This window comes from Carassius auratus, chromosome 9, assembly GCF_003368295.1.
Source record: "Carassius auratus strain Wakin chromosome 9, ASM336829v1, whole genome shotgun sequence".
NCBI classification, from domain to species: Eukaryota; Metazoa; Chordata; class Actinopteri; order Cypriniformes; family Cyprinidae; genus Carassius; species Carassius auratus.
In genome coordinates this window covers 938,749-948,892 of record NC_039251.1, presented here as the reverse complement: position 1 = coordinate 948,892, position 10,144 = coordinate 938,749, and positions in this window count along the sequence as shown.

Here is a 10,144-nt window from a genome sequence, read left to right as displayed (position 1 = left end):
AAATAGCTTAAAAAATAAATTATTTAAAAACTTTGTTACCACCCTTTATCTCTAATAAAACCGTGATTAATTTTCGTAAGGGAAGAAATTGTTAAATCAAGAATTAGCCCAACTGAAACAATAGGAAATGGTACACATTCAAGTGATTATTGATTAACGTTTCTCCGTCTTATTATTAATTGAAAGCATTTGCATGGCGAAAATTTCTGCCCTATATCTGTGCCCCATATATCTAGTTAAAGACGGAGCCTTCCAAAATGTGGTCCTGCGTCTGTGACAACGATCAAAACTCTTATTTCAATTACAGAGACTAGGCAAGGCAACTAAAAGTCCTCCAGCGCCATCTTGTGGAATTAACGCAACAATTCATTGAAGATTTTAGATTTAGTCTTTTAGTCCAGTCTGGAGATTTTGTTTTCACAAATGTTGCTTAAAAACGGTAGCCTACGTCAGACTAGTCATGTGCAAATCCATCACATGTTACGTAAACGTTCTGTAAAGATCTAGGTCTCTTTCAGGTGAAAATTATAGAGCCATAAACGTATCCGTTACATTCGGTCAAGGTGTGCGAAATGCTAAAAGTGCTTTAAAAAGTAAGTTTTAAGTGGTTAAAAACGTAAACAAAGTTTCTCTCCGTTTAATAACGGAAATATCGCTCGTTATGTAAATGCTATTTTAATTTACTTATTTTAATTTAAATTTTTTATTTTGAGAGGTTACGAGCAGCACATATTTATTTCAAAATTTCTATCCTCTTGGACTGACATGATGACCCTGGCACTGATGGTTCTGCTGATGATGAGGGAGTCTTTTCTGAGTGTTTATGGACCACAGTGTCAAATAACTGTGGCTATACAGATTAGAACATTATTTTACAACAATAGTCGTTTTATACATATGTGCACGTTTAATTTAAATTGAAAGATAAAATGTAAAACTACTTGTTACAGTTCCATAAACATTCTGTATAGCTTTATAGAGTAACTTTTTGTTGGTTTATCCGTCCAATAGGGCAAGCTATATATCCTATTATTTCAACAAATTTCTTAAGGTGTAATTATTATATGACCAAAAGCATTCAACAACTAATAGCTACAAAACTGAACAAGTTTCCTCAACAAACAGAAATGGAATAATGAGTCCCTGAATGTAGACACTTCTGATAACTGCAGTCTTAGTGGTGAAATTTTGGATCTCACACTTGTAGTGTGTATTTTTTTTTTTTTTACATGGGTGATAGGTTTTTTTTTGGTACCTTGTTTGTAAAAAAATCTATATAAAAAAAATCTTTGATATGCTAAAGATGTTCCTGACAAAGTGAAATTGAGTAATATTTGCTATAGTAACGAATAGACCTATTGTTTTCTATGTTCCCACTGCTTGGGGGGTCCCCAGAATACTTTTTCCATGGGGTCCAGAGACTCCCACATAAACTGATACATTTAGCTTTTATGTTGCATAAAATGTCTAAATCAAATGTAACATTTCATACAAAATGTAGTGTTCTGCTCAATTAATAAAATCCCAGGGGGTTGTTTTAATCAGCTTTTTGTTAACTTTTTTATTTATTTATATGAAAATCTAATTTAAATACACTTGGAAACCTATTAGAAGTATTCCTTTTTTGCATTTTTTATTGGCTTTTCTATAATTTAATTTAACTTAATTCCATTGTTCCATCTATATGTATCTATATGTTCCATCTATATAAGGTATATGTAAATCTATCATAAAAATATAAATGACACCTTCAACATTGGTGTAATTACAAAGGAGGTTGTGTCAGTGAAAGGAATACTTGAAATGAAATATGACACCGGTGGTGTGTGAGGGTAACTAGACCTACTAGCTTACTTGTAGCAGAATATTTTTTACCATGTGTCATTTCCACTTAAGCTGTAATTTTGTTTTGAATTTATTGCAGATTCAAGAAAAGGCATAGCATGTGAAAACAAATAATGTATTTCTGAGGGATATTTAGACTTACATTTTTATTTATGTTATGTTTATTTATTTTCATTTTGTTTTGTTATGAAACAGATCAACACAAAGATCAGCCCTTACTTACTGACACCCATTTAGTTCCAAACCTAGCTATATGTGCTTTTTTGTATAGGCTTCTACATTATTGAAGATTGTTTATGGTGACCATAAAAGTAGTTGGCCTATTTTCTGAATACATATAATGACAAATCATGGCAATTCTCCATTCTGCATTTTCAAATGGCACGTATAGCCCTCACCTGTTACACAAGGAAACACTGGCGTCAAATATCTTATCATTTTTGAGTATGACTGCAAATGCGTATTACAAAATCTGCTCCAGTCACTATGGATATTCATTTGTGAAATATGGCTGAAACTGCAGCTGCAAGATACACCTAACAGTTACGTAAACTTCTTCACATAGTGTGACAATGTGATCAATAAAGTGTCATTTGCTTGACAATATCAACGGGAATAGTTAAAGTAAAAACTACCTAGAAGTGAAACTGCGACGTCTACTGGATGAAAAACAAAAATGCATAGTCTGGCATACTGTGCTGCTCATCTCGTTCAGTCAGGATTTTTTTCTCCAAGTATCACTGTTCGAAACAGTAAACATGTTTGACTAGTCATGTCTAGTGCCAGGTGCAATCACATACCCATAAAGTTGTAGGTCACGTTCAGGTAACTGAGAACTATTCTACCCTATAACTGCTGTTTCAGTTACACCCGACAGGTTCAGCAGCGCGTGAGTGAGTGAGTGGGATGATGATGATGATGATGATGTAGGCGCGTCTTAACAACACAAACTTCACTCATTTCACTTCACTTTCCCCGAGCCATCTGATACGCGTGCCTCTTCTGCAGCGGAATATAAACCAAAGGTCAGCAGGATATTGTGCTTTTCGTTTTTAATGTATTTCTTTACTGAACTAATTTGAATCCATTGTTTGTTGATATTGATATATCACTGTTTTTTTTTTTTGAATAATTACATGCTTTCAGAGTACTAATATGTTTTTAGCCATCTGCATCGAGATTATTGACTCAAAGTCCGTTGTATTTGAAATTACGATTGCGTCAACTGTTTCGCGGAGCTCTTGTTTTCAATGAAAGGCCGAAGGACATTCCATTGTCATTATCAGGTGACTAATTCTTTGGGAAAAAACTATTTGGCTCTTCTTTTTTTTCATGTGACCGGGGAAATAGGCTGTCTTCTAATAAATTTCACCGTTGCATTGAGCTGCTAGCACTTCGTTCTCTTCTTTTAACGAATGGTATCGGGTGTCTTACCAGGACGAAGCTAAATTGTTTGTAGGTTATGTATTACACGCATAAAACTATTCACCTTAAGCCTAGTTTGTAGCCATTGGTCTGATGAGAACTTAGGGAATTTCCCGCATGCTTCAAAACCTGCTCCTCTCTCTCCTCCAGGACAAACATGAAGCCCTTGGCATTGCTGACACTTCTGCTCTTCATCATGAGTAAGTCTTTATTCATGCTTCTAGATCTACAAATAACTTTATTCATTAATATATATATATATATATATATATATATATACTTTTTATTGGTCACATTCTGTTATACATTTTATTTACATTAAAAAAGTTTGTAATTTTCTTCTTCTTCCATATAAAAAAAAAATCTGTTGTTCCTTAAGAGAGCCATATTATACTTATTCTTTTTTGTATATCTGATAGTGCCTTAAAAATACATATTGCCTGTCTTGGAACATTGGTAAACTCTCCAGTGTTTGCAAATGAGTATAAGTATTTTGTCATGATAATTAAGTCTCGAACTGTTCTTGTAGGTGGTTCTGCAGTGGGACAAACATTGAAATCTAATGTGACCGGCAATTTTGGAAAGGATGTACTTTTATCATGTACCTGTTCTAATGACCGCAAAGAGCTGATATGGCAGAAAGGTGAGAGATTAGTCAATGCTCATACGCAAGACAACATCACCATAGATGAACACTTCGTGGGCAGGACCCAACTCTTCATAAATGAGGATAAGAGAAACTGTTCCCTGCTGCTCCGCCACATCTCTACAGCAGATGCAGGAGTATACACCTGTCATGCCATAGAAATGATTGATGACAGCATCTATTTAAAGGAGTCTACAGAAGTTAATTTAATAGGTGAGTTTTCTAATTCTGAATTTATTTATCCAAGCTGATCAATAGTTAATATCTTGAAAGGAAACAGCAAGCCTCTTCCTGTTTTACACTTTCAGTGTGCTTCCCTTTTCAAAGTGCAACTCTGCTTAGCTGTAGTCTACTAGGACTGGTTAGTTAATGACGTGTAAGAGAATCACAGGTTGGAAAAAAGCTTCTAAAAAGCAGAACTTTCATGACAACCAAAGGAAGTTGAAATTGTTGCCACTTCAGCAGAACCGAAAATTATTGCCGACAGAGAACAGCCTGTGACAATATCATAAACATCATTGTCGTCATCTGCGGTGCAACCGGAGATGATAAAATAGCTCATCCACTGAATGGTATCAGAGGCTACTGTACCTGTGTTGTGTTAAAGTATACATAATGATGTAAGCTCTGAGCTGGGGGTTTCAAATGCTGAGATTTTGCTAGAAACTCTGCCTGTATTACAATTTAGGATTGTAAACTGTAATGTCTGGTAGTGTAAAGATAATCATGACATTGATATCTCTTTTAGCAGTGGAGGGCATGCCTGAAAACAGAGGCCGAACTGAAGAACAATCTGTCACAGCTGTCTCTGTTAGTGTTCCCATAGCGGTAGTAGTGTTTATACTGGCTGCTCTGCTTCTGATCCTACTGATGAGAAGACAACATCGGACAAACAGGGTAAACAGTCAATATAATATGTTTCAATTATTTTTTTCATTTATTAAATGACACAAATCATCATAGCAAAAAAAGAGAAAATGTTCACAAACAATACAAATATGTAAAATACACTAATCTAAGGGGTTGTTTACATTTTTTTTTTTTTTTTTACTGATTTTCTATACAATTATGAACTGTTTATTCAGCATCTCACAGCATAAGTGTCACACTTTTTGAGATGTCATGTTAAGTTGCAAAACAGATGTGAAAGCACTTAAAATGTGCTTCAAGACTCCTGACACACATTTTTGTTTCAGTCTGTTGCACTCCGTCTATGTTATTTTAATTCCAAGAATATTACCCTTAATGATGTTTGAGTTCTGCCATGATGCAATTTTATGACATCTTCATATAAATTTATATATTATTATTTATATTCGACTAAACTTTTTTTTAGTTGTACAGTAAAACATTTTCTCGTAGGGGCCCAATTTGTTGAATAGTGCTCATGGCAAAAGTAAACCTACACCAGTTGCAGTCACACACTTTCAGAGCACAGCTTTAGGGCTCAAGGTCCTGTGTTTGACACGTGTTTAATCATAGTATCTGTAACATTTCCAAAAAGCCTGACTGTGATTTGTTTTTAATTTCTCTACAGGACACTGATTTACCCGCTGAGAAACCCATGCTACAGAATGTGTGAAGTGCTCTTGCTTGAAAGTTTAATGGACTAACTTCTATGTTATAATGCAAGGTCCGTCACAACAACAATGGACAATAAGAGGCCTTAGCCCTAAACAAAGCATTCGCACATGGGCGTTACACAGCAGTGCGTGCCGATCCGTCTTGCTTCGAGACAGATTAATGTGCAGTCTTCAGTTGTAACACTGTTACTTGATAACCACTGAATTGTGAATACACTGTAAATATACATTCAGTAGGTATTACAGTTCTGTAATTTGATAATATTCTCCTTGTAGGAACTGTCTTTATTCATTCTTTGAAGAACAGATGTAATAGGTTTGGGACATGCCGTTTATATTTTGCCTTTTCCTCTGTCTTTGAGACACACTGGTGGTCTCAATCCTAAACAAGCTTTCCAAATCAGCTTATTTTATTGTTCATATGTGTACAGTAATCATTTACTAAGAACTATCATGTAAGCCTCTTTGCATTTACTCTTGTATAGGTTGTTTTACTCAGCCTGTGCCGATTTCATTTATGTGGAAGGAATAATATGGCACTCCCTATGGGATTTATTAGCTTTTTTTTTTACTGTACTAAATTTCATTTACTATTAAATGAATTCTGTAAAGTGCTTCAAACCTGCCGAGGCAATAAACCTTTTACTTATACAGTTTTTGTTTGTATGTATGGCCTCTTTTGTTACTAAAGTTTTAGTACTATAATGTTGCTCACTCTGAATGATTTCCAACCTAAACCAGGGCATTTAGCACATTATTTGGCTGACATAGGGTTTAGGTCAGATTTTCCAACTAGAACTTTGTTTTCTCAGCTGTTATACAGCAAGGTTTTTATTCGGTCAGATTTCCAAACTCAGCCAACATGAAAGAAGTATCTCTTGTTCCTTGTCTCAAAATTTTTGGATTCTTTCCACTGGTTTGCTTTCAGTTTCTATATGACTTTGCTACTACACACATTTCCATGTCTTTAATGAAGTAGTTTGAATGCACTAAATGCACTGACTAGAAGAAACACTCTTCTAGTATCATATATCTTTAGTGAAACATTCATAATCTTTTCAAAACATAGATATCTTTCGCTGTCATAAACTGACCAAACTTAAAACAATTTTTTTATAACTTGAATAACCTGAAGCTTTACAACCTGTAAGAGACTCTACTGCAGTAGTGTTTGTGAGATCAAATAAATACCTGCTCATAGTTTATAGTTTTACATCAATGGGCACTTCCTGGTTGTAATGAGGTCAAGAATTTGCCCTGTTTTCTCTATTGGACCGCGTCATTACAGTAAATGGCTTCTTCCTTAATTTTATGACCAAAATGAGCTGTTTTCAGACTGTGCAAATTAACACAACCTTTATAGAGAGTAATGACAATGTTTGTCATGCTAGGTGTGTTTGATGGAAAGAACGTGCAGTGTTTAGATGAAAAGTTTCTAGCAGAGGAAGTAGCTGCCAGGTTATTGAAGATGTGTGCCAGACATTTAAAGCTTGGGTTACGTTTTCAACCTAAAGATTACTTTCATGAACAGATCATGTTTTCCCACATTGTTGATGGTTAGATTTGGTTCACCCAAATTCTTTCATTATTTACTCATCCACATGCAATTTCAAACATGTATGATCTCTTTGCTTCTGTGGACCACAAAAAAAACAACAACGAGTTTTTAGGCAGGATTCGCATTTCTGAATGGTGCCCAAACATGACCAAAAAGCACCATATACTACCATAGGAATAGTCCAAAACAATTGTGAGCTGTATTCATGTGTTTTAAAATCATATGGTAGATTTGTGTGACAATCGGACTGAAATGTTCAGACTTGTAATTCTGTAATGCTATGAAGCAGGGTCTTTAAAGAACCTTTGATTGAATGGTTCTTCTATTGCATCGCTATGAGTGTAAATTATTTCATTTTACTTTATTTGTTTATTTAAATTTGCATTTTAGTTGCAATTTTGGGTGAATCTTGCTTTTAATTTAGATAACCACACACCAGGAAGTACAGGTAGGTCTTGATCCACATGCTATTTTTAAGAATGATAAACTCAAATGAGGGCATGACATTTGGAAAAAACAACAAAACACATTCTTAAGACACAAACATCATATAAAACCAAGTCATTCAGTCTTTTGTCCTCATTTAAGCCATAAAATACCAAGGGTATTGACCTTTTTAATTCAACAATAGTTAATATTTGACAATGCTAAGCTGAGTGTACATGTACTGTAAATTATTAACACCAGATCTCTGCTTGGGAAAATGTGGCTATAATCAGTAGAAGTCTACTCTTTTCCCCTTCTTTTTTTGAAAATGGGAAATTTGCATATCATGATCATGTGAAACCATTTGTGAAATGAAACTCGTCACAAGCTTTTTCATAAGACTAAGCTGTAAAAAAATCTTATGTTAAGTTTACAGAACAATGAAGAATGTCTCGACTGAATTGAAATTCAGTCAGCAAATAAAAACTCTCTCCTCTCTTTGTTGCTTTGAAAAGTTCCAAACTGATGTCATGTGACAGTGTAATTACGGGACAAGGGAATATTGTATATAGTGTAATTACTAAAATGCTTTTACACTACAGTGAAATGCTACAGACTTTTTTTATTTACACATAAATAACACACCCATGTGGGTTTTATATTTGCCCAAATCAGTTTATAATTATACCTATTATGTTTTCAGATTGCAATTTTCAATAAAAAGTAATTAATCCTTCTTCTCATTCTTCTCATTCTTAGAGTGCTTTACTAATAATTTTGTGAGAATTCTAATCTGGAAAACTAAAAGTTTTCTGTTTCATGGCTATGACTGCAACTTCAAAGCCTAAATGTTGACTAACACATGATACTCCTATACTGTTTCATCTTTTTCAAGAAATGAAAAACAGTCTTTTCATGATGTGAGGTTAACAACGAGTTGGCAATGTATCTTCTTACACAAGCTTACATAATACCCGAGTCTCCAGGAAGTTAACTGTGTAAGAAAAGAAACCAGACAAGAAAGAATAAAAGGCACAGATATCTGAAAGAGCGCGCATAACCTGTTTTAGGTTTGAGAAACGTTATTGTGTTGGTGGGTAAAGACTGAGATCTTGGACGTTTATGTGAAATGTGGTATAACATTTTATATAAACGTTTGAGCAAAGAATACTGGCACCAATACAAACTTGTGTTGCTGTTACTTAAAGCGAATGCTCAGTTCCATAAGGAATAAAGCAATAAAGCTCTTTCTGATTCTGAATCATATTTTCCTGATCTTTAATGATCAGGTTTTATATGTAAACATACTCTAACTTCCAAAACTCAAAACTCCCTCCCTGGGAGTTTCCTCAAGCGTGTGACGGAAATGTTACACCCCTTATCATACTGTGATGCTGTCTCCCGGTGTGACGAGACAAAACCAATAAAACCCATTACAAATGAGGCCTTTGTTGCTTCCAGTGGGGACATAATTAAGGATTATAATGACTATATTGTGTTTTTACACATTGTGTTGCATATGGTAGTGTGCAAACATGAAACATTTGTAAACATTTGCAAACATTTTTTTGGAGAAACGACGAACTAGTGCTACTCTACACTGCTCAAAACTCAAGCTTGAATCATCAGTGGCGAATTCTTTAAATATGAAAACATTCTACTTTGTCAGAACAGCCGGCTTTTTTGGTTCAGGAGACAGTTTTTCGTTAAATGCGTTGCACACACACATATATTTGGTTTGGACTGTTCTAGAACAGTGTGTTAAATACAACTTAACCACCAATTTCTAGTGGTGTCCTCTTTTGGAAGGCCAAACAAAGTAGTTTCGTTTTCGCAACGAAAAACAGAGCATCTCCACAACATGGCAGCGGCAGCACCGACAATACTACCACGAAAACCAAATTTACTCTTCTTTCTTTGTAGACGTAGACGTGTGGAGGAGTCTTAACTTTTATAGAGAATATTTTTTAGTCTTTGCAACTTTAGGGATCTTATCTATGAACAAACAGTTTGTAACACTCCAAAGAGAAAGCTAAACTTGAAATCGCATCATATGACCCCACTAAAATGAACACTTACTGAAATTGAATTGAAAATACTAATCTTTGAATTCCGGCATGTTGTGATGTTACAGTGTTACATTTATTTATTTATCAAACACTTTAATTGAAAGTGACATGCAAGATCAAAGATACATGAATATGATTGTATATGTTACATGTCCATGATACATATTAGGTGAGGAGGCACTTGCGTTCCCCAAGTCATGGTGAAGGAATAAGAATGAAGATGCCACTATTTCTTAAAACTAAGCAGAACAAAATGGTACCACAAATGGAGTTCTGGTTGCTAGCCGCTGTCACTTCTGGCTTGCTTAGTTGGGCACAGTTCATCTACAGCGATATCGTTGAATTGATTGCAAATGATTGCACAAACTGAATTTTAAACTGAGATGATAACATCACTGAATTCAATGATGAATTGCCTCTAACTGTCATTTTGCTTTATTGACACACTGTTTTCCTAATAAAAGTTGTACAGTTGCTTTGATGCAATCTTTTTTTGTTTAAAGTGCTATATAAACAAAGGTGACTTGAATTGACTTGACTTGACAAATAAGTTATATTCTGTGCCAACAAGAACTCGGTCGGTTGAGCAATC